Here is a 24,461-nt window from a genome sequence, read left to right as displayed (position 1 = left end):
CCATGACCGCCCCCATGATGGAGTCTCCAGGCCTTGAAAGTTAGGGATTGCAGATACTTTCCCAGCACTTGGGCCTTGCCACTCCTGAATGAAAATCTTACTTGGTGTCTAATAGGGTGTTTCCAGCAAGTTCCCACCCTCTCCTCCCAGCATCTCTGAATACACCATATGGACCACATTGGCCAGAAATCCCTGAAGACAAGGACTTCCCAAACTGGGGATCCCTGGGCACCCCTCGACCACCTAGACTACACCTTCCATGCCACCCAGGCCAGTAGGAGATCCAGACCCTCAGGCCGCAGGCTGGAGAAAGCCCGACCAAGGATATTAGAAGGATAGTGCCTGTGATCCCTGTATTCTGGGAAGCTGAGATAGGAGAATCGCTTGAGGCCAGGAGCTTGAGACTAGCCTGGGCAACACAGTAAGACCTCATATCTTAAAAAAAAAAAAAAAAAAAAAAAAAAAAAGTTTTTTTTTTTGAGACAGAGTCTCACTCTCTGCAGTGGCATGATCTTGGCTCACTGCAAACTCCGTATCCTGGGTTCAGGCAATTCTCCTCCCTCAGCCTCCCAGGTAGCTGGGATTATGGGCATGCACCACTCACCCAGCTAATTTTTGTATTTTTAGTAGAGAAGAGGCTTCACCGTGTTGGTCAGGCTGGTCTCAAACTCCTGGCCTCAGGTGATTTGCTCACTTCAGCCTCCCAAAATGCTGGGATTACAGGTTTTAGCCATCTAGCCAGGCCAAAAATTTTTAATTATCTAGGTGTGGTGACACACACCTGCAGAGGTTTAGGTGGGAGGATCACATTGAGCCCAGGAGTTGGAGGCTGCAGTGAGCTAGGATCACACCACTGCCCTCCAGCCTGGGCAACAGAGCGAGACTGTGCCTCAAAATACAGAATAAAATAAAAATTTGGTCAGGCATGCTGGCTCACACCTGTAATCCCAGCACTTTGGGAGGCCAAAGGGGTGATCACTTGAAGTCAGGAGTTCAAGACCAACAAGGAGAAACTTAGTCTATTCCAAAAATACAAAAATTAGTGGGGTGTGGTGGCAGTGCGCCTATAATCCCGGCCAAGGTGGGCAGATCAGAGGTCAGGAGATCGAAACCATCCTGGTCAACACGGTGAAACCCTGTCTCCACTAAAAATACAAAAATTAGCTGGGAGTGGTGGCAAGCACCTGTAATCCCAACTACTCAGGAAGCTAAGGCATAAGAAATCCTTGAACCAGGAGGCAGAGTTTGCAGTGAGCTTACTTTTCTCTTCTGCAATACCATGGAGAATCCCCAAGTGCTCCTGCCAGTAGTGCCCACCCCTGCCGGCCAGGCCAGGACTCGGCCTCCTGCTGCTACCTCCTTAATTAATCTGGGAGAATGGGGGAGAGGCAGAAGGAAGCAAGGACCTCGACTGGGCAAGGGCGGGGAAGGAGGCGTGGGGAGGAGGAGCAGAGGGTGGGACAGGGAGGGGAGCAGAGCAGAGAGGGGGAGGACAGGGAGGCTCTTTCTTTTGTAATCCCAGTAAAATTGCCAGCCATTCACCCAGGCCCCCTAATCCCAGCTCCCCTGCAACACCACTCTCCATTGGCTGCCATTTACATAGGGGAATAGCCCGCCCCGTGCCCCATGCTCCTGTGCGCCCAACCCCCTGCTCGCTACCCCACACCCCTGTGCCTGGGGGTACCTGATGCTGCAGTGGGGAGAGCGCACCACACCCAAGCCTCGGTGCACCCCCGCCTACCCCCATCGTCCCCCCCACTACTGGGAATGCTGCAGGGCACAGGGGGCTGGGGTTGGAGGGTCAAGGTCACCAAGCTATAATGCACGCTGAGGCTCTGAGTGTTCTGGCTGGTCACTCCCGCCTGGCCTGGGTTCTAGTCTAATGCTTCGGCCAGGTACCTCTTCCAGCTTTTGCCCCCCTCCTGCCCCTGAGATGTGCAGGAAGACAGTGACATGCCAAAAGTCACAGCAGAGCCAGCTGGACTCTTGGTCCCACCTTGTCTTATGGGACCTCCCTCTGATAGGCTTTTACCCCTGTTCCCCCCACTCCCAAACCACACACACACACACACACACACACACACACACACACACCACAGCAGATCTCCTTCTGAATCAGAGCTCACGCCTCCCACTGGCCCCAAAGCCATAAATCCTAATTCAACACAAGGACCTCACTCCTTCCCCCAAATGGTGCCCTGAGCCCTGAACTAGGCCTTGGCTAGGCTGGGCATGGCAGGGAGGGAGAGATTCACCCCAGGCAGGCCCCCACCACAGGGACCTTCTGGCTTAGAACGAATGCCAAACATAGATCGAGAATCTCCCAGGTCCTGTCAAACCCACAAGGTCACCCCACAGCCTCCTGGCAAAACTGCCTTTGCAAATATTATGACAGTGAGTGAAGTCCAGCATGACTGACTCCATCTTGCTTCCAGCCTCTGAGGCTGGCTGTCCTCACTCATTCTGCGGCATAGGCCAAGCTAATGAGAGGAGGAATTTAATTTATAGTTCAACTTTGAAGCAAGGATGATAATAGTTACTCCTTAAACCTAACCTGCTCTTTACTCAGAGACCAAAGCCACCTTTGTAAAACTAATGTAAGGCCATAAGAACCAGGTGCTGTGGCTCATGCCTGTAATCCCAGTACTTTGTGAGGCAAAGGCAAGTGGATCACCTGAGGTCGGCAGTTTGAGACTCACCTGACCAATATGGAGAAACCCATTCTCTACTAAAAATACAAAATTAGCCAAGTGTGGGGGTGCATGCCTGTAATTCTAGCTACTTGGGAGGCTGAGGCAGGAGATTCTCTTGAACCTGGGAAGTGGAGGTTGCAGTGAGCCAAGATCACGCCATTGCACTCCAGTCTGGGCAAAAAGAACAAAATTCCCTCTCAAAAAAAAAAAAAAGGCCATGAGATTAGGATTATGGGAGGGGCCTAGATTCTGCAAAAGCCTAGCATGTTTTTATAATCTCTGACTGCGCAGGAGTCAAGTGACCAGAGATCACAAAGTTTGTGAGTTCCCCTCTTCCGCCTATAGATAGCGTCTCTATTGTGGAAACTGAGATTGTTCTTTGCAGATGTTTTTCAGACTTGAATTCTGGTAACTGACTGACCTGGACCTGTGACTCATGACTTAGCCCATCCTGTGGCCCCCACTCAGAGACAGACTCAGAACATAAGGACTGCTTGCCATACCCTGTGATTTCCTCCTCAACCAATCAGGAGTACCCATTCCCTGGGCCCTTGCTCACCAAATTATCCATAAAAACCCTAGCCTCTGAGTTCTTGGGGAGATTCATTTGAGTAATAATTCCGGCCCTATTGCTTGGCTAGCTCTGCATTAATAAAACTCTCTTGGCTGGGCTCAGTGGCTCATGCTCATAATCCCAGCACTTTGGGAGGTAAAGGTGAGTGGGTCACTTGAGGTCAGGAGTTCAAGAACAGCCTGGCTAACACAGCAAAACCCTGTCACTAAAAATACAGAAATTAGCTGGCATGGTTGTGCATGCCTGTAATCCCAGCTACTCAGGAGGCTAAAGCATGAGAATTGCTGGAACCCAGGAGGTGGTAGAGGTTGCATTGAGCTGAGATTGAGCCACTGCACTCCAGCCTTGGTGACAGAGTGAGATTTGTCTCAAAAATTAGGATCAGTGTGGTGGCTCATGCCTGTAATCCCAACACTTTGGGAGGTTGAGGTGAGTGGCTCACTTGAAGTCAGGAATTCAAGACCAGCCTGGCCAACACGAAATGCTGTCTGTACTAAAAATACAAAAATTAGTCAGGAGTGGTGGCAGGCACGTGTAGTTCCACCTACTCAGGAGGCTGTGGCATAAGAGTCTCTTGAACCCAGGAGGCGGAGGTTGCAGTGAGCCGAGATAACGCTACTGTACTCCAGCCTGGGTGACAGAGTAGGACCCTGTCTCAAAAATAAAAATAAAAAAAAATAAAACTGGGGGGACGATCCAAGATGGCAGTTAAGGAACAGCCCAGGATTGCAGCTCCCAGTGAAAGCGCAGAGGGTGAGTGGACGCCGTGTTTTTATTGCCCACAGACTAGGAAACTCCCGGGCAGAGGTGTTCCACGGTCGCCAGCGCGGCTGTGTCGGCCAGCGTGGCTGTGCCGACCAGCGCCGGCCAGCGCCGCTGCTTTGCCTTGCGTGGCTGCTTTGCCCCGCGCGGCTGCTTTGTCCCGCGCGGCTGCTTTGTTGGCGCCCCGGAGCAGCGGTTCTCCGTACAAAATACACTGGTCTTGGGGCCCTTTAGGCTGGTGATTGGAGCCATGGGAAGTCGGCCATACGCTGGTTCAAAAAGGGGACTGAGCAGAGAACCAGGACAGTAGATTCCAGGGCAAAAAAAAAAAAAAAACAAAAAAAAGAGCCACAAACCTCTGTGCCGCTGTTTAAGCCAGCGCAGTGAGTGGCCGCAGGGGAAAACAAACAGACCCCGGCGCCTCTTCAACAGGCGACTGGAACACCAACTTAAAAAAGGCTCTGAGGCAGGGAGCCAGGCGATCAGGCTCGGCTGGTCCGACCCCCACAAAAGAACAGCAACCAGAAACTCTGGATTGAGAGTTTCACAGCAAGCGCAACTGAACCCGGGACGGTCCAGCTCTGTGGGGGAGGGGTGTCCGCCATTACCGAGGCAGTCCGCCGTTGCCAAGGCAACCCGCCATTGCTGAGGCAGCCCGCCGTTGCCAAGGCAACCCGTCACAGCAGAGACACCGCCCCAACAGAGGCGGGCCACCATCGCCAAAGCAGTTCTAACTACACCCATATAAACAGGACTGCAGGGAAGTTCACTCGGCAGCAGGGCAGAGCCCACAGCAGCTCTGCAAAGCTGCTATAGGCCGACAGTGACTAGGCTGCCTCCTTGCTGGGCTGGGCAGGTCTGAAGGAGAAAAAAAAAAAAAGAAGGCGGCAGCATAACGGAAACTCATAAATAAAGCCCTAAATCCCTGGGACAGAGCACCTGGGAACAAAAAGCAGTTTATGAGTTCTGCTGCAGCAGACCTAAAAGTACCTGCCCAGCAGCTCTGAATGAACAACAACAGAGATCGCAGCTCACCATTTGAGCTCCTATAAAGAAGAGACCGTCTCCTCAAGCAGCTCCCTGACCCCTATATATCCAAAAAGACACCTCATAAAAGAGAGATCAGATTGACACTAGGCGGGTATCCTTCTGGGACAAAGATAGCAGAAGAAAACTGGTAACAACCCTTGCTGTTCAGCAGCTGCTGCAGGTGAACGCCAGGCAAGCAGGGCCTGGAGTGAACCTCAGCAGACCTACAGCAGGGGGGCCAGACTGTCAGAAGGAAAACCCAGAAACAGAAATAACCTCATCATCAACAAACAGAATGTCAATCTGAAAGATTTGAGACCCAATCTGAAAGCCAGCAGCTACAAAGTCGACAGGTGGATAAATCCTTAATGATGGGAAGAAACCAGCGCAAAAAGGATGAAAACACCTGAAACCAGAACACCTCTCCTCCTAAAAGGGATCACAACTCCTCACCAGCAAGGGAACAAGGTTGGAGGGAGAACGAGTGTGATGAAATGACAGAATCAGACTTCAGAAGGTGGGTAGTAAGAAACTTCTGTGAACTTAAAGAACATGTTCTAACCAAATGCCAAGAAACTAAGAACCTTGAAAAAAGATTTGACGAAATGCTAACAAGAATGGACAAAATAGAAAGGAATATAAGTGAATTGATGGAGCTGAAAAACGCAACACGAGAACTTCGTGAAGCATGCACCAGTATCAACAGCCGAATGGACCAAGCAGAAGAAAGGATATCAGAGGTCGAAGATCAACTCAATGAAATAAAACGGGAAGGCAAGACTGGAGAAAAAAGGGTAAAAAGGAATGAACAAAGTCTCCAAGAAATGTGGGACTATGTGAAAAGACCTAATCTACGTTTGATAGGCGTACCAGAATGCGACGAAGAGAATGAATCCAAGCTGGAAAATACTCTGCAGGATATTATCCAGGAAAACTTCCCCAACCTAGCAAGGCAGGCAAACATTCAAGTCCAGGAAATACAGAGAACACCACAAAGATATTCGTCAAGAAGAGCAACCCCAAGGCACGTAATCGTCAGATTCACCAGGGTCGAAATGAAGGAGAAAATACTAAGGGCAGCCAGAGAGAAAGGTCCGGTTACCCATAAAGGGAAGCCCATCAGACTCACAGCAGATCTCTCAGCAGAAACCCTACAAGCCAGAAGAGAATGGGGGCCAATATTCAACATCCTTAAAGAAAAGAACTTTCAACCCAGAAGCTCCTATCCAGCCAAACTAAGCTTCATAAGTGAAGGAAAAATAAAATCCTTTGGGAACATGCAAGTACTCAGAGATTTCGTCACCACCAGGCCAGCTCTACAAGAGCTCCTGAAAGAGGCTCTACACATATAAAGGAACAAGAAGTACCAGCTCAACTAAAGGGCAAAACAGCCAGCTAGCACCAAAATGGCAGTATCAAATCCACACATAACAATATTAACCCTAAATGTAAATGGACTAAATGCCCCAATCAAAAGACACAGACTGGCAAATTGGATAAAAAGCCAAAACCCATCGGTGTGCTTTATCCAGGAAACCCAGCTCACATGCAAGGATACACAAAGGCTCAAAATAAAGGGATGGAGGAAGACTTACCAAGCAAATGAAGAGTAAAAAAAAGCAGGAGTTGCAATTCTCATCTCTGATAAATTAGACTTTAAAGCAACAAAGATCATAAGAGACAAAGAGGGGCATTACATAATGGTAAAAGGATCAATGCAACAACAAGAGCTGACGATCCTAAACATATATGCACCCAATACAGGAGCACCCAGATACATAAGGCAAGTTCTTAATGACTTACAAAGAGACATAGACTCCCACACAATAATAGTGGGAGACTTTAACACCCCATTGTCAACATTAGACAGATCAACCAGACAGAAAATTAACAAGGATATCCAGGACTTGAACTCAGACCTGGACCAAGCAAACCTAATAGACATTTACAGAACTCTCCACCCCAAAGCCACAGAATATACATTCTTCTCAGCACCACATCACACCTACCCTAAAATTGACCACATAATTGGGAGTAAATCACTCCTCAGCAAATGCAAAAGAATGGAAATTGTAACAAACAGTCTCTCAGACCACAGTGCAATCAAGTTAGAACTCAGAATTCAAAAACTAACTCAGAACCGCATAGCTTCATGGAAACTGAACAACTTGCTCTTTAATGTTGACTGCATAAACAATGAAATGAAGGCAGAAATAAAGATGTTCTTCGAAACCAACGAGAATGAAGACACAACATACCAGAATCTCTGGGACACATTTAAAGCAGTCTCTAGAGGAAAATATATAGCAATAAGTGCCCACATGAGAAGCAAGAAGAGATCAAAAATTGACACCCTATTGTCAAAACTGAAAGAGTTAGAGGAGCAAGATCAAAACAACTCAAAGTCTAGCAGAAGACAAGAAATAGCTAAGATCAGAGCAGAACTGAAGGAGATAGAGACACAAAAAACCCTTCAAAAAATCAATAAATCCAGGAGCTGGTTTTTTGAAAAGATCAACAAAATAGACAGACCACTAGCCAGATTAATAAAAAAGAAAAGAGAGAATAACCAAATTGATGCAATAAAAAATGATAAAGGGGATATCACCACAGATTCCACAGAAATTCAAACCATCATCAGAGATTATTAAAAACAACTCTATGCACACAAACTAATAAACCTGGAAGAAATGGATAAATTCCTGGACACTTGCCTCCTGCCAAGCCTAAACCAGGAAGAAGCCGAAACCCTGAACAGACCCATAACGAGGTCTGAAGTTGAGGCAGCAATTAAGAGCTTACCACCCAAAAAAAGCCCAGGTCCAGATGGGTTCACAGCTGAATTCTACCAGACATACAAAGAGGAGCTGGTACCATTTCTTCTGAAACTATTCCAAACAATACAAAAAGAGGGAATTCTTCCCAAATCATTTTATGACACCAACATCATCCTGATTCCAAAACCCGGCAGAGACTCAACAAGAAAAGAAAACTTCAGGCCAATATCCATGATGAACATAGATGCAAAAATCTTCAATAAAATACTGACAAGCCGATTGCAACAGCACATCAAAAAGCTTATCCACCATGATCAAGTAGGCTTCATCCCGGGGATGCAAGGCTGGTTCAACATACGCAAGTCTATAAACGTGATTCACCACATAAACAGAACCAAAGACAAAAACCACATGATTACCTCAATTGATGCAGAGAAGGCCTTTGACAAAATTCAACAGCCCTTTATGCTAAAAACCCTCAATAAGCTAGGTATCGATGGAATGTATCTCAAAATAATAAAAGCTATTTATGACAAACCAACAGCCAATATCATACTGAATGGGCAAAAACTGGAAGCATTCCCCTTGAAATCTGGCACTAGACAAGGATGCTCTCTCTCACTGCTCCTATTTAATATAGTACTAGAAATTCTAGCCAGATTAATCAGGCAAGAAAAAGAAATAAAGGGTATTCAAATAGGAAAGGAGGAAGTCAAATTGTCTCTATTTGCAGACAACATGATTGTATATCTAGAAGACCCCATCGCCTCAGCCCAAAAGCACCTGAAACTGATAAGCAACTTCAGTAATGTCTCAGGATACAAAATCAATGTGCAAAAATCACATGCATTCCTATACACCAATAACAGACTTAAGGAGAGCCAAATCAAGAACAAACTTCCATTCACAATTGCCACAAAGAGAATAAAATACCTAGGAATACAACTAACAAGGAATGTAAAGGACCTCTTCAAGGAGAACTACAAGCCACTGCTCAACGAAATAAGAGAGGACACAAACAGATGGAGAAACATTCCATGTTCATGGTGAGGAAGAATCAATGTTGTGAAAATGGCCATACTGCCCAAAGTAATTTACAGATTCAGTGCTATCCCCATCAAGCTACCAATGACCTTCTTCACAGAACTGGAAAAAACCACCTTAAACTTCATATGGAACCAAAAGACAGCCCTCATAGCCAAGTCAATTCTAAGCAAAAAGAATAAAGTGGGAGGCATCACACTACCAGACTTCAAACTATACTACAAGCCTACAGTATTCAAAACAGCATGGTACTGGTACCAAAACAGTCATATAGACCAATGGAACAGAACAGAGGTCTCAGAGGCAACACAACATATCTACAATCATCTGATCTTTGGCAAACCCAACAAAAACAAGCAATGGGGAAAGGATTCCCTGTTCAATAAATGGTGTTGGGAAAGCTGGCTAGCCATGTGCAGAAAGCAGAAACTGGACCCCTTCCTGACACCTTACACTAAAATTAACTCCAGATGGATTAAAGACTTAAACATAAGACCTAACACCATAAAAACCCTAGAAGAAAATCTAGGCAAAACCATTCAGGACATAGGTGTAGGCAAGGACTTCATGACCAAAACACCAAAAGCATTGACAACAAAAGCCAAAATAGACAAATGGGACCTAATCAAACTCCACAGCTTCTGCATGGCAAAAGAAACAGTCATTAGAGTGAATCAGCAACCAACAGAATGGGAAAGAAGATTTTGCAGTTTACACATCTGACAAAGGGCTGATATCCAGAATTTACAATGAACTAAAACAGTTTTACAAGAAAAAAACAAGCCCATTCAAAAGTGGGCAAAGTATATGAACAGATACTTTACAAAAGAAGACATACATGAGGCCAACAAACATATGAAAAAATGCTCATCATCACCGGTCATCAGAGAAATGCAAATCAAATCTACATTGAGATACCATCTCACGCCAGTTAGAATGGTGATCATTAAAAAATCTGGAGACAACAGATGCTGGAGAGGATGTGGAGAAATAGGAACACTTTTACACTGTTGGTGGGAGTGTAAATTAGTTCAACCATTGTGGAAGACAGTGTAGCGATTCCTCAAGGACCTAGAAATAGAAATTCCATTTGACCCAGCAATCCCATTACTGGGTATATATCCAAAGGATTACAAATCGTTCTACTATAAGGACACGTGCACATGAATGTTCATTGCAGCACTGTTTACAATAGCAAAGACCTGGAACCAACCCAAATGCCCATCGACGATAGACTGGATGGGGAAAATGTGGCACATATACACCATGGAATATTATGCAGCCATCAAAAACGATGAGTTTGGGTCCTTTGTAGGGACATGGATGAACCAGGAAACCATTTTTCTCAGCAAACTGACAGAAGAACAGAAGATCAAACACTACATGTTTTCACTCATAGGCAGGTGTTGAACAATGAGAACACATGGACACAAGGAGGGGAGCACTACACACTGGGGTCAGTTGGGGGGAAATGGGGAGGGATGGTGGAGGATGGGGAGCTGGGGAGAGATAGCAAGGGGAGAAATGCCAGATGTAGGTGATGGGGAGGAAGGCAGCAAATCACACTGCCACGTGTGTGCCTATGCAACAATCTTGCATGTTCTTCACATGTACCCCAAAACCTAAAATGTAATAAAATAAATAAATGGGGAAAAAATTATCAAGCTGAATGGGGCTACTCTAATTTTAAGTTTCAGGGAATTCTTTGATAACCACAATTAGATAAAAAGTTAAAAATAAACTAAGAGCATAAACTAAACAAAAACCTAATTTATTCCTTGTAATCATATATATGATTTATACATATCATAAATCAGACTAAAAGTCATGTTAAATGGAAGAATTCCTAAGACACCGTAAAATTGCACTGATGTGTACAAAGAAAAAGCTAGACAAAACTTAAAGATGCAATAAATGCTGGCTGGGAACAGTGGCTCATGACTGTAATCCCAGCAATTTGGGAGGCCAAGATGGGAGGATCACTTGAGGTGAGAAATTTGACACCAGCCTGGCCAAGATGGTGAAGCCCTATCTCTACTAAAAATTAGACAGGTGTGGTGGCACATGCTTGTAATCCCAGTTACTTGGGAGGCTGAGGCAGGAGAATTGCTTGAACTTGGGAGGCAGAGTTTATAGTTAGCTGAGATCACATTACTGCACTCCAGCCTTTGAGTGATGGAGCAAAACTTGGTTTAAAAAAATGTAATTAGCCAGCAAGATAGGAAAAGAATGTCTAGAAAAAAAACCCTGAAATTAGTCCTCAGTATTGTTTCTTTAGGCTTTAAAATTTCCTCTCTCTTCTCCTAGAAATCCTTTACAATCTACAAATTATGTTACTATTTAACATAATCTGTAGTCAGATTATATGATATTAATATAGCATTTCTATTCACTGAATATATATTTATCAAGTGATGATAAGTAATGTTTATTAGGTACTTATGTTCCAGGCACCAATCTACTTACTTTAGATGTATTGTTTCATTAAATCCTCAGAGTGATATGAAGTAGATACAGTCTCTGAACTAGGCCACAAGATGACAAAGACACATGCAGCTCTCTCCTAAGCATGTCACAGTCTCCTTGGAAATACAGCCTGAGATCAGACTTGTCACCTATGTCCTCCAACCCAAGCCCCCCAAATATCCTGTGTTATAATAATATACCAGTGAAGAAAGGCCTCAGAAGCCCAGGAAAAAATAAGTTTATTCCCCAGTAAAGAGCTAATGTTGAACTGCTACAGAATTATTTGGGTAAAAAATGTCCAATGAGTATAAAAGATCATTAAAGTATTTTGCACCATTCTCTATAATGAACCTCCTAAGGTAGAAAGGTAAAAATTGATGTTAGGTCTAAAAATGAGCTCTGATTTTATCTGAAAAATGATTTGCCTCACTTGCCCTGATATGCTGAAAAGGCAGTTCTGTCTGAACATACAAAATAGAGTTTTCTCCCTTGGTTCTATAAGGAGGTGGTAAGGCCCCTGTTTTAACTACGGAGATAAGAGAACCAGAGATGAGAAATGACACAGCAGATTAAATGGGCTGGTGCATGGTCAGAATCATAGTTCCTGTCCCTCATTTCTATGTATTTCTTTTCTTTGTAAAAGTTAACTTTTCTTGCAGAGGTTTTAAAACACAAAATGATATTACAAAACCAACCCAGCTGGGTCAGAGGTTTGGTAGTTTTCCTTGCAACCTTAGTTAACTAGATCACCAGGCAATTTCTCCCCAAAGATCAAATAAATGTAATCTTCCAGTTTCCCACCTCTAAGTCCAAGGGTGGAGCAGAACATAAGCATTGGGCACAACTGCATACATCCTGCTGTGTCAGACCCAATGCAATCAGTATGGATTAGGATCATGTTAAATGGAAGAATTCTGTGAGATATAGATGAACTGAATTTGAATGCTACCTCGTCTTTCATAAAATACTTTTATCTCACATAATCAGTGCATTTCCACTTATATTAGACCCTCACTGCCAAATGGGTAATGACACCTGCTCCCTGAAATGTGCCCATTACCCTTTATCTGGAAAATCAGCTTCCATCACCACTTCCCTGATCCTCACCCCTCATAGGAATCAGAATCAAGGAGCCTCCCCAACCAAAGTCAAAAGGAAAGTTCCACTTTCCACGTCACCTCCACTTCTTCTCAGCAAGTGAGTGATTCCAGAACATGCACCTCTTTTACTCACTCTCGGGATGATCTGTAACTGAAACAGGAAAGGTTCCCTTGTTCCCCCCACAGGGCGTGCGGTGGGGGTGCGGCTCACTTCTTCAGACGGGCAGGCTGTGGGGCTCTGCCCCCATGGCAGTGTCTAGGGGTGAGTGTTTGTATCTGAAGCACCAGTGGGGGTGTGTTACAGGGTGCTCCTTTAGCTTGCGGTCTACCAGTGTCACCTGTTAGCCCACTCAATTAGACCCTCTACCTTGTCACAAGAACACAGGGCTTTCTCAATCCCAGGGTTTCTTGCCTTGGTGTAGGGAAGAATTGGATCACACATGGGCTTGGAGAATGAGTGCAAGGTTTTATTGAGTGGGAGAGGCTCTCAGCAGATCGGGAAGCCAGCAGGGAGATGGCTTTCCCCTGGAGGTGGGACACTGGTGGCCCAACCCTTCCCCAGCGGTGGGACTCTTCTTTGACCACTCTGGCCAAACTCCAAGTCATTCTGCTTCTGCCCGTGGCCTGCCTGCGTGCTGGTGCCTGACAGGGCATCCCTCTCAATGTCCAGCCACCTCTGTGTTGCTCCACTGATATGCTTCTCTCAACGTGGTGGGCCGGTGTGGTTGTGGGAAATGCAATATTTAGGCATGAAGGCAGGAGTGCTTGTATCTCACCGAGGTCCGTGGGGGTGGAGCCCTTCCAGGGACCTCACCCTCCTCTACCCAGCCCTTCCCTTCCCCTGTTTCATATCATTTAAAGGGACCACGCTCTTCCCTTCCCAGCACATCTGTATCATAATTACAGAACAGGTTGCTTTAGAAAAACAGAGGGGAAACTGTAGTCTAGTCAAAGCCCCACAGGTAGGGTGAGAACACCTGTAGGATATGCAGGAGCTGTCCCTGGAGGGTGGGTCTCCTGAGTCTATTTTGGCTGCCAATTGGGAAATTCTTAGTCCCAGAAGGAGGAAGTACAGGTGCTGAGGGAAGGCCCTCTCCCAGTTTGTTTATGAGCTAAGGCTGCCATCCGTGACTGACCCTGTCTTGCCAGGAAACAGTATCACATGTTATGTATATTGCCAGATTTTCATACATGAGCCAATTTGAAATGAAATACATCAACAAAGCTTCACCCCAATTTTGGACAAAGACAGGCACTCCTTCCTTGCTGTGGGGTGGGACTTCCCCCAGCAGCCTCTCAGGGAGGCCAGGAGGACAGAGGGGCTGGCCGGCCGTGCATTGGTGGTGTTGCCCATGGATGAATTGGGGCCCTGGCTTGAGATGGATGCAGCCCTGCTATGCATGGGCATGGTGGGTTTGCCACGTGGGCTCCGCTGCTGCTGGGTCATCCTCCTGGGTGGAAGAGGCTTGGAAAAGAGAAGCAGGGCTGGGATGAGGCTCAGAATCCTCAGCTATGGAGCGAGAGGCCACCTAAATCATCAGGAAATGCTCAGTGTCCCCATGTGTCCAACTCTACACCGTGATGCAACAAGAAAGTCTCTGACCTCTCCTGCCATGTTTAACTGCCACTAAACTGCCAGTATCTTCCTGACATCTCCCTGGACCTGCTCACACAGGCCGGAAGGGCGGCTCCTTACAGGGGGAGGTGTGGGCCAGGAACTGGTGCTCTAACTCTGCAATCCTGGGGCACTTCAGCCAGGCTGATGGGCCCCACTGATCACCAGGGTTCCTGCCGGTTCTAATTCATCACTTCCAGGATGTGTAGCTCACAGAATATTTCTAAGGCTATTTTCCTGGCTCTATTGAGACAGAATTGAACAATTCTAAAATATGTATATTTAAGCTATAGAATGTGAAGTTTTGGTATATGCAAACAATGTGAAATGAGGACCGCCATCAAGCTCATAAACATTCCCATCCCTTCACATGGTTGCATTTGTGTGTGTGGTGAGAATATTCCAGGTGCGCTTTCTCAGCAGATTCCGAGTGTGCAGTTCATCACTATCAATTACGGCCACCATGCTGTGTGCCAGGTCTCCAGAACGTACTCATCGCATAACTGAAACTTGGTGGCCTTCACCAGCTCTCCATGTTCTTCACTCTCTGACACCACCCTTCTCTGTTTCCATGACTTGGACTTTTTAGGCTAATGGCTCGGTGAAAATCTGTGACATATGCACAGATGACCTGGGCTATGTGAGTACTGGGGCCACCTTTTAACCGTGGGTGGTGTCTTGGAACTCCGCATGCCCTGGTACTTCCAGGCATATGCATGGGGCTGGATCACCCCTGCCCTGTGACCCAGGGGCCCGCTGCTGAGGGAGGAATGCCACCCAGTGGTCCTGAGCTTCCACATGGGGCCCCACCCCTCACTCTCTTGCATCTCTTTCACAGAAAAGCTCAGAAGCGTGGGTCATTCTCTGTGCTTCATTTTCTGAGGCACGGGGCTGGGAAGTGAGTCCTTGGGAAGGCTGTGGTGAGCCATGAATGTGTCAATGTGTGGAAAGCACACAGTGTTAGTGGGGTTCCCCTAGAGAACGTTGATGTGGCATCTGTGCTGTGTAGGTGGGACACATCTCCTGAGGAGACGCAATCCCACACACACTCAGTCACACCGCATGACACCCATGAATACCCCCCCAGAGTCCCACGCACACAAACCCACCCACCTAGAGGGACATGGCTCCTCCAGGGACTGTACAATGGCGCCAGGGTTCTTCACCTGCAAAAACTGCTCCTTCCATCACCCCGCCTTGTGCCCAGCGGGAAGCTGGAATCAGATCTCCAGACTGAAGGCAGCAGGAAAGCCCCGCCTTTCTTTTCATCTGGATTTTTCATCAGTGAGTCAGTGATTGCAGAATCCAGGCTGTTTTCCTGAGGCCACCTACAATTACAGGAGAGAGGAGACCACGAGGACCAGTCATGCTGCATGGAGTTTCTCAGGTCTTTTGCTCCCCCTGTGAACACAGAGTACCCAATGGAAAGCAGTGGTCAAAAGGCCCAGAAGCCAGCACAGACACCTTGGTGGAGGTGCAGGCTTTCCCTGGAGGACTTATCTCTGTAGTTCACTGTGGCTGCCAATCACAAAACTCTTAATTCAGAGAGGATTTGCTGCTGGCAAAACTTCCCCTTTCACACAGCTTAAAGCCTGGTACTGCCCCTCCCGACAGCCCTCTCCAACCAGTATCATCTGGAACAGTCGGCCAGGGTCAGTGCAGGCTGCTAGGCTGGCTGGGCACGGAGGCTCCCGCCTCTTACCCCAGCACCTTGGGAGGCTGAGGCAGGTGGATTGCTTTGAGATGTTGATCCCCACCTGCGGGGGCCTGTCCTGCAAACCCTGACTTTGTGACAGATGAATAAATACCCTCCACCCACAAAGTACCATGAACAAGTCAGCTGCTCTCAGAGGGCCATTGAGCTACCCAAGCCTTCAATCGCTGTCCCTCCTCACATTTATTCAGTTTAGACTTAAGACAGAAGTTCTAAGTCAACATGCTTGTGGATAATTAACACGTTAAAGGTTTGGTTCCAGGACCCAGAGCAAACACCATAAAGGGGTAATCTCCCTTCGACCTTCTCCCAGAGGGCCATTGGCTCAAAGGTTAGTTTTCAGACCACATGAGTAAACAAGGGAGTTAGAGACAAAGGAATGTGGGGTAAACAGACTTAACTGGTGAAGCTTCTATTATCCCTAATTTTTACCCGTGACCTCATGCTCTAAGGTAAGAACTGGCTGCCTTCAGCCTATTCCATTATTACAAGTTATGAAAATCTTTTTGCCTTCCAAAGGTTTGAGTCTATATCTCATAACTTTCCCTGATGTTTCCCTTAATATCTTGACAGCCACCCTGAGTGAATCCCAACATTGCTTGATGCCAGGAGATCCAGAACTGCCTAGGCAACATAGTGCAGCCCCCATCTCTACAAAACTATAAAGAAAATTTGCCTGGCATGGTGGTGTGTGCCTGTGGTCCCAGCTGAGATGGGAGGATCACTTGAGCTCAGAAGGTCAAGGCTGCAATGAACTTAGATCACACCACTGTGCTCCACCCTGGGCAACACAGTGAGACCCTGTCCCCAGAAAAGAAAAGGTAACCCAAATACCATGGGCTGGGTGGCATAAATGCAGTGTTTTCTCAGTTCTGGAGGCTGGGATGTTTCAGAGCAATGTGCTGGCACCATGGACCCACATGGCATGATCTTTAATGTCTATTGAAGAAGCTACATACTCTATGATTCAAGCTAGGTGACATTTTGTAAAAAGGCAAATTCTAGAGACAATTTAACAAATCATCTGTTTCCAGCTGGGTGTGGTGGCTCATGCCTGTAATCCCAGCACTCTGGGAGGCCGAGGTGGGCACATCACTCAAGGTCAGGAGTCAGAGACCAGCCTGGCCAACATATGGAAAGCCTGTCTCTACTAAAAGTGTGGTGGGGGGTACCTGTAATCCCAGCCACTTGAGAGGCTGAGGCACGAGAATCACTTGAACCTGGCAGGTGGAGGTTGCAGGGAGCCGAGAACGTGCCACTGCACTCCAGCCTGGGTAACAGAGTGAGATTGGTCTTAAAAAAATAAAAGCTGTTTCCAAGGAACAGACAGAAAGAATAACAGGTGAAGCACAGGGGGTTGTCAGCAGTAGAACAATGAGTGCATGCAAGGTGGAGCAAGATATTGCAAATTAAAAAAAAAAAATGAAAATGCAAAATAGAAAGTAATCCATAATGCTGACTAAGACATAAGTTAACAGTGTGTAAATATTGGTTCACTAACCATGACAAATGCACCATTCTGATACGTCAATTACGGGGGAAATGGAGGAAAAAGGTCTGTGCTAACTTCAGTATCTGTTCTATTTTTTGCTAATGTAAAAGTTATCCAAATAATAAAGTCCATTAATTAAAGAGTCATTTGGCAACACTATTTTAAGTGCAGATCTATCGCAGCAAATATTTAACAATCAGTTAATGTCTCATCAGGAGCTTCAGATGTGTTTCACTATTAAATGTGAACCAAAGCTGAGCTGTAAGTGTATCTTCCTGCGGTTGAAACACTACTGATTAAACAGTAAATTAAAATTTTCTCACATGAATAACACTATGGCTTAGCATCTTTATTGATTTATTTTAAATATGCAACTTTGGAACAAAGCTGCAATCGTTATTCTTGAATCAACATAAGGGCTGAGTATCTGCAGTGCTGTCAGCTCACCATCTGCAGGTGCACCTGTGCTTGGTCGGGGGCCCCTTCTTGACTTGCTGCTGGTCTGGGGCTGTATAGATTCTTGAAGGAGGAAATGCTTTTCTCCTCAAATCCATCAGCTAAGATCCTGGGAAATGCACTCACAGTAATGAGAGCTGCTGACATCTTGTTGGCAGAAGACCAGAGGAAACGGATCATAATTTATGCAGAACTCAAACCGTGGATCCCACTGCACTGACTCCCCGACAGCCTCTGAGCCAACGCTGGGCTTCTGGAAGATCTTGGGTTTTCACGTGTACTTGAAACAACTAAGAGAAAGGTTGTGTGGAAAATGCCTTTATGATGAGATGGTCCAGAAAGGCAGCTGAGCAGAGTGACTGAGCATGGGGGCTGGGGCCTGAGGGCCTGGGCTCAGTCCCACTTAGAGCCATGAGAACTGGGGACCGTCCTGCAACCCCTCAGCCTCCAGTTCTATGTACTGCTGTCTAAACACTTTAATAGGGTAGACTGGTTAGCATGATGAGGCCGAAGATCATTGAACAGAGTTAAAGCTTTAGAAAAAGTGGCTGATTCTTCAATGTTCCATGACTCCTCCATCATTAAATGCCTGGGAGAAGAAGCTATGCACTTGACAGTGGGTGACCAGAGAGGAGACATGGATGCTCTAGGGCAGGGGAGGGTGGAGGTTGGTTTTTCTTCATTTGCCTGTGTGAGAGGCTTTACAGCGCACAGACAGTACGTGCGATCATCTCCTGTGATGCCCACGTCAGCCCTGAGGGTGAGCAGAGCAGAAGTTGTGGCCTGCACTTCACAGGTGGAAGAAACTCTCCTAAAGGCATGTGACCTTCCAGTTACCACACTACTGCGTGATGCACTCCGGGCAGAAATGTACCTGAGGCCTCGGGGCCACAGATGCCTTCACACTCCAGACCTCCAGATCGTGCTCTAGACCCCCCAAAACATGAACTCCCCTGACTCTCAAGACATCCTGACCCAAGGTTTCTGTGGGAGGGCTGATGTCCTGGAATAGATGCCTGAGCCTGGAAAAGAACTTGGACACAAGACTCAGCCTCTGTCTCTTCCTTTCCATCCCATACCCCAAACAGGATGTGGTTTACCTCAAATGAAGCCCCTTGGAAAGACAAGGGTGATTCAAAACAGGGCAATCCTTTCATAGCAGCGTCAGAGTCAGCTGCCATGGGCTACACGTTTCCAATGATCGGTTGGTCACAAGGGACCCCTGCAGCCAACTGACCCCTAACTGTATTAGAAAGCAACATTCTAAACTGTCACATGACTGCTTCGCTTCCCTCCACTTGACCAACTGTGGGTGAGCAGCTAATGCCCTTATCTGACAAGGGGCACCTGGGCTGGAGTGTCAGTGGCTTGATGAACTCAGTTTATAAAGCTTCCCGCCTGACTTACTATTGATCTGAGCCACTGTCTGTGCAGCTGGACTAAGGCCTGGCTGAGGATGGCCAGTGGCTGCACCAGCACAGGTGGACCTTTCTTCCTGTTCATTTCTTCCAAACCGAAGGTCAGCATCTTCAGACTCCTATTGTATCCTGAGCCCTGCAGGGGCAATGCATAGAGTCCCTTCTCCTCTTAGAGGGAACCCTCCACAGCTACAGCCTGGAGACCCCACCCCAGGACTGTCCCTGAGGACCACCCAGGTCCTATTTCTAACCAAATGTCCATTTCTCACCACTCTCCCCAGCAGCACCCTAAACAGTAGGGATCCTGTCCTCATCCCACCACATTTGTATCCATATCAAAACGCCAGTCTTTCCTTTACAAAACTAAAATGTGGCACACATACACCATGGAATACTGTGCAGCCATAAAAAAGAGTGAGCTCATGACCTTTGCAGGGACATAGATAAAGCTGGAAGCCATCATCCTCAGCAAACGAACACAGGAACAGAAAACCAAACACCACATGTTCTCACTCATAAGTGGGAGCTGAACAATAAGAACACATGGACAAAGGGAGGGGAACATCACACACTGGGGTGTGTCAGGGGTAGGGGGCAAGGGGAGGGAGAGCATTAGGATGAATACTTAACACATGTGGGGCTTAAAACGTAGATGACGGGTTGATAGATGCAGCAAGCCACCATGGCACATGTATACGTGTGTAACTAACCTGCACATTCTGCACATGTATCCCAAACTTAGTAAAATAGAAATAAAAAAAAAAACCTCGGAATCAAGATTACTAATGTACTGTGTGATATTTTGGCAACAGTGTTCAAAAGAGTTTGGATTTTAATTCACCTTTCTTGTCATGTCTTTTACAGGATTTGCTATCATGATTCTCCCAGTTAAAAGAGAGCAGTGTGAGCATGTTCTTGTACATACAAAATTGAATTTACTTCTATTTAAAATATAGATAGACTCACAGGGAGACAATAAGGATGGACACTTGCATGATGGAAAGATAATATTTGCATTAGTTTTTAGGTGATGGTTGTTTTACCCGTGGCACAGTGCACACATATGTGCAGACTGCTGCCTTCTTACAAACACTGTCTTACCACCATCCAGATGTAAATCCCCCAGGCACCCCTCTGCAGCTAATTTCCAGGCAGTAACCCCAGGACATACCTACCCTGATCATGATCAACACATTTTAAATTTATTTTTAAACATCATATAAATGCAAACCTACAGTATGTACTCTTTTGTTTCTGGTTGAAAATTATATGTGAATATGTGAATTTCACCCATGTTCCATGTGATGAAGGCTTTGTCATTTTGTACTGCTGAATCAGTATATAACATTGTAGAAAGTTGGCACAACTAATTTACACCTCCGTGTTTTTTACATTCACTCTGCTGTTTCTCATGATGGTTGATTGAAACAAGGCTTCTGTAAAGTCCCCCAGGTGGACACCAACATCTTTGACTCATACATGTCTCTTGGACATAGATGGCAGGAGTGGGACTGTAGGGTCACAGGTGCTGATGACTGTAGTACACACTAGAAAGCCATTTATCAACATGGTTGAGACTATGTATGTTCCCAGAGTAACCAGACAGTTCAAGTTCCTCCACATCCTCACCACCCTTTGCATTTTTGTCTCTGATAACGTGCCTATCCTGGTGGGTGTAAGAGTGAGAAACTAGTTTCAGTGTGGACTCTGCTAATGACTTGGGATTGAGTGCCCTTTCATGTGCTGAACTTGCCGAGGTTTCTAGGATTTTGATAAGTCACATAACCTTCTGAGTTCCAGAATGACTATTCAAGGTGCTTTGTTAGAAGAAGGATCCAACAGGCAAAATTGCAGAGGGATATGGAACAATGGAAAGATATTAGCGAGGACAATCTAGATTTCAGAAAAAAAAATAGAAAAGACATAAAATGGACATGTCACTAAAAATGGACAAATATCACAACAAAGCAATTTAGAGAAGGCAAAATGTGGGTGAATAAAAGTCACATTAACACATGTTCTGATCCACCTGAAGTGAAAGAAACCCCTGTGGAGCCCAGTGCATTTGTGTGAGAGGAACTGCCTGGAAGGGCAGAGAGCAAAGCAAAAGGGCTTGGGGGGAGCAGGATGGGAGTGGCAGGAGCTGCCAGAGCCTCCTCAGCGGGAAGCCAGGGAGAGGGTTTGGAGATCAGCCAGCCAGGGGCAGGGGCCAGCAAAACCTATAGGTTCCTGTGGATGCCCTAGGATTGTGCAGTTACTTCTGAGTGAGGCATGAAACCAGTGAGTGTTGAGTAGACAACTAATGTTGCAATTTAAAAAAATAAAAATAAATTTCCAGCCAGGCTGTGGAGCTTCAGAATCTCTTACAACTGGGATATTAAGGAGGTCAGCCATCCGGCAGGATGTCCCTCAGCACATAGTAACATTAAGTGTGCACCCTCCATGCAGCTAGTCCACTGTGGTTCAGAGATGGAGGGAAACATGCAGGAGGAAGTCCTCACTGGTCACATGGTATTGGCAGCAACCTGGATGCTCAGCACAGGGTTTAAACTAAAATGTACTTTACACAATGCTGACCCATTGGAAGTAATGGAAATTGTTCATATGCACACGTGGAAGAAATTAAATGTTTGAATTTAAATCTTAGAAAAAATAACAAATAAATCAGATGAGGCCTAAAAAGGAAAAATTATTTGCTTAAGAAATGGAAACACACTATCAATTCTTTAAGTGTCTGTAGAGATGATTTGGAAGTTGGAGTGGAACCACATGATTTACACTTGAGTTGGTGACTCAGAGATGGAGGAAAACATGATTTGAAATGGTGATAAAGAAAAATATGAAAGAGAGGCCTTTAGGTGGCTGATGATGAGTGTTAATAGTGTGAGTAAACTCTGCGCTTCTGGGTCCCAGGAAGCACCGACAGAAAGTGCCACACATGCTCTGCTGGCATGGCTGGCAGGAACAAGTGACCTCCCTTCAACCCACACCCTTTACTTAGGATTCCCAGCTGCCCTGTCCCCTCTCTGACATCGTGAGCCACTTCAGAAAGGAGGATCAGGACAGCCAACGCTCTCCACCTGAGATGCCCTGGTGTGTCAGAGGCAGGAAGGATTTGGGCTCTGAGGACAGTGTGGGACAGTGAGGGACACTCCTGAGATGGCCTCTCCCAGCTGGAAAATGACTCAGAGCCTCCAGGGGAGTTTGGTCATCAGGGAGCCCACTGGGTAGGTTTGGGTGGCAACACTGACCTGCCAGGACACACCTTCACCCCACCGGGTCAGCTGTGAGAACTCAGGACAGAGGGGCCCAGGAAGAGGTGGGTCGCAGCTCTTATTTCAATGCAGTGGCTCTGCTCCCGTGAAGGTTTTGGAAGCCTGGCTTCGGAAAGCTCAGGCTCCACAGCAGAGTGTCAGGAAGTGGAGTCGCATCTGAACCATACCCAGGGCTCCTGTCTTTACCCTCCTCACTCACAGTACAGAGGAGGGGGCACCTCACCTGGGGAGAGAGGATCCACAGTTGGCTCTGCTCCACACACCCACCCTCCTCACTATGCTGATTCTGACCCACAGTCCCTCCCCTCTGTCTAATTTAGGATCTGTGGCCCAGGCAGGGCTGGCTCAGCCACCTTCAGCATCCGAAGGTTCTGAACAAATGCCACAGTTGTCTGCACTGAGCACAGCAGCAACACTGGCAATGTTGACAGCTGGGGCCAACATGACACATTCTTCACATATACACGCCGTGAGCACTTTCTGTCACTCTGCGCTTTGTAAGTCATTTTCTTAAAGGGGACTTTTGCTATGCCAGATAGTTTCAATATTTATGTAGGCCAATGCTTTTTTCTCAAGATCAGTATTTTTGTGTCCTAAAACAACTATATATATATGTGTGTGTGTATATGTATATATATATATACACAACTATATATAACTATACATATGTGTATGTGCATGTATATACAACTATGTGTATATATACACACATGTATATAGTTGTATATATACACATACACACATATATGTTCATATAAAAACATTTGAATTATATCTCAAAGTTGTTAAAAAAAAGAATGGCTTGATATTCTAGTGCTAAGGGATGGCTTTATTTAAAACATAGTTTCCAGTAGATTCCTTTAAAAATATTATAGCAGGGATTTCCAGATCACCCCCACTCCTACCTTTTTATAATTTTTAACTATTTTCCGGAGTCTTGAATTCAATGAAGTGAAGGTGGAAGAAAGCGTTTAGAAAGCCAGTCGGTACAGGAGAGCTGGTGTCAGGTGAGGCAGAATGGGAAGAGATGCTCCTTTAAATGGAATCCTCTGGAACCTGCAGAAAGCAAGGGTGAGGTGGGCAATCTTCCTGCAGAGCTACCAGAGAAAGGCTTTAGACCCAACACTCCTGTTCACAAACACAGACAGAGGCATCTGTTTTCTTAAAACAACTCTTTCTATATGGAAATAGAAATAATGAAAAGGGGAAAATTCTGGTTTAATTATTTTATTCAATTATTAATGAATAACTTATGAAACAAATAAAAACTGTAAAAGTGGAACTCAAATTATTGTTTAATAATCTGGATCTGTGGCTCAGATACAGATTGAACAAAACAGCCATAGATGATGCCCCAGCTGTGGGAGGTGCCCCAGCTGTGGTTGATGCCTCAGCCATGGAAGATGCCCCCAGCCGTGGAAGATGTCCCCAGCCGTGGAAGATGCCCCAGCCATGGAAGATGCACCCAGCAGTGGATGATGTCCCAGACATGGAAGATGCACCTGGCCGTGGAAGATGCACCCGGCCGTGGATGATGCCTCTGGCCGTGGATAATGCCCCTGGCCGTGGTTGATGTCCCATTGGTGTATGATGCCCCAGCAGTTGATGATGTCCCATCAGTGTATGATGCCCCAGCAGTTGATGATGTCCCAGCAGTTGATGATGTCCCATCAGTGTATGATGCCCCATCGGTGGACGATGTCCCATCGGTGGACGATGTCCCATCGGTGGATGATGCCCCATCGGTGGATGATGCCCCAGCAGTTGATGATGTCCCAGCAGTTGATGATGTCCCATTGGTGGATGATGCCCCAGCAGTTGATGATGCACCAGCAGTTGATGATGTCCCAGCAGTTGATGATGTCACATAGGTGGATGATGCCCCAGCAGTTGATGATGTCCCATTGGTGGATGATGCCCCAGCCGTTGATGATGTCCCATTGGTGGATGATGCCCCAGCAGTTGATGATGTCCCATTGGTAGATGATGTCCCAGCAGATGATGATGTCCCATTGGTGGATGATGCCCCAGCAGTTGATGATGTCC

At 46.3% G+C, this 24,461-nt stretch overlaps 1 long non-coding RNA gene across 1 annotated transcript; it reads right to left on the bottom strand.

Annotated features, from left to right (window-relative positions):
• Positions 1–665: 665 nt before the first annotated feature.
• On the bottom strand, positions 666–20,434 carry LOC116546370. The gene is made up of 3 exons (XR_004266689.1): positions 20,271–20,434; positions 11,456–11,458; positions 666–676 (listed from the first exon to the last, which is right to left on the bottom strand). It is a non-coding gene; the product is annotated as an uncharacterized LOC116546370 (long non-coding RNA).
• Positions 20,435–24,461: the final 4,027 nt, after the last annotated feature.

The sequence above is a fragment of the Sapajus apella genome, unplaced genomic scaffold (genome assembly GCF_009761245.1).
Source record: "Sapajus apella isolate SASKATOON/1434 unplaced genomic scaffold, GSC_monkey_1.0 scaffold811, whole genome shotgun sequence".
Taxonomy (NCBI): Eukaryota; Metazoa; Chordata; class Mammalia; order Primates; family Cebidae; genus Sapajus; species Sapajus apella.
The sequence above is the reverse complement of the archived record's forward strand: the minus strand, read 5'-3'. Positions and strand labels throughout refer to the sequence as shown.